Source organism: Danio aesculapii, chromosome 3 (assembly GCF_903798145.1).
Source record: "Danio aesculapii chromosome 3, fDanAes4.1, whole genome shotgun sequence".
NCBI lineage: Eukaryota > Metazoa > Chordata > Actinopteri > Cypriniformes > Danionidae > Danio > Danio aesculapii.
Genome location: NC_079437.1, coordinates 7,115,178 through 7,116,779, shown reverse-complemented (window position 1 = coordinate 7,116,779; position 1,602 = coordinate 7,115,178).

The following is a 1,602-nucleotide window of genomic DNA, read 5'->3' as shown; positions in this document are numbered from 1 at the left end:
AAGTGTAAATTTATTGTCCTCTCAAAAAAACTGAAAATACAGCCAATAATAGCTGAACCCCTCGCAACAAAAGTGAGTACACCCCTAAGAGAAAATGTACAAATTAAGCACAATTAGTCATTTTTCTTCCCTTGTGTCATGTGACTCATTAGTGTTACACTGTCCCAGGTGTCACCAGAGAGCAGGTGAGTTAAATTTGGTATAAAAGCTCTTCCACTCTCTCAACCTGGCCACTGAAAGTTCAACATGGCACCTCATGGCAATCAACTCTCAGAAGACCTGAAAAAACGAATTGTTGCTTTGCATAAAGATGGCCTAGGCTATAAGAAGATAGCCAAAACCCTGAAATATGTTGCAGCACAGTGGCCAAGACCATCCAGCACTTTAAGAGGACAGGTTCTTCTCAGAACAGGCCTCGCCATGGTCGGCCAAAGAAGCTGAGTGCACATTCTCAGCGTCACATCCAAAGATTGTCGTTGAAAAACAGATGGATGAGTGCTTCCAGCAATGCTGCAGAGATTGAAGGGATAGGAGGTCAGCCTGTCAGTGCTCAGACCGTACGCCGCACACTGCATCAAATTTGTCTGCATGGTTGTCGTCCTAGAAGGAAGCCTCTTCTAAAGACGATGCACAAGAAAGCTCGCAATAATTTGCTGCAGACATGCAAACTAAGGACCAGAATTACTGGAACCATGTCCTGTGGTCTGATAAGACCAAGATAAACCTTTTTGGTTCAGATGGTGTCAAGTGTGTCTGGCGGCAACTAGGTGAAGAATACAAAGACAAGTGTGTCTTGCCTACCATTAAACATGGTGGTGGGAGTGTCATGATGTGGGGCTGGGTAAGTGCTGCTAGCATTGGGGAGCTACATTTCATTGAGGGAAACATGAATTCTCACATTAACTGTGACATACTGAAGCAGAGCATGATCTCCTTATTCTAGAAACTGGGCCGCAAAGCAATGTTCCAGCATGATAATGACCCCAAACACACCTTCAAGATGGCAACTGGCTTGCTAAAGGTGATGGACTGACCAAGCATGTCTTCAGACCTAAACCCCATAGAACACCTCTGGGGCATCCTGAAAAGGAAGGTGGAAGAGCACATGGTGTCAAATGTCCACCACCTCCGTGATGTTGTGATGGAGGAGTGGAAAAGAATTCCAGTGGCAACCTGTGAAGCTCTGGTCAACTCCATGCCCAGGACAGTTAAATCCATGCTGGAAAATGATGGTGGCCACACAAAATAATAATATTTTTTTAAAAATGCTTAGGGGTGTACTCACTTTTGTTGCGAGGGGTTCAGCTATTATTGGCTGTATTTTCAGTTTTTTTGAGAGGACAATAAATTTACACTGCCAAACGAACTTTACACTCACTACTTTTCATTGTGTCAAAGAGTTATTTCTGCGGTGTTGTTCTATGAAAAGTTATAGATAAATATTTGCAGAAATGTGAGGGGTGTACTCACTTTTGTGACATACTATATATATATATATATATATATATATATATATATATATATATATATATATATATATATATATATATATATATATATATATATATATATATATATATATATATCTAGAAGATTGGAGAA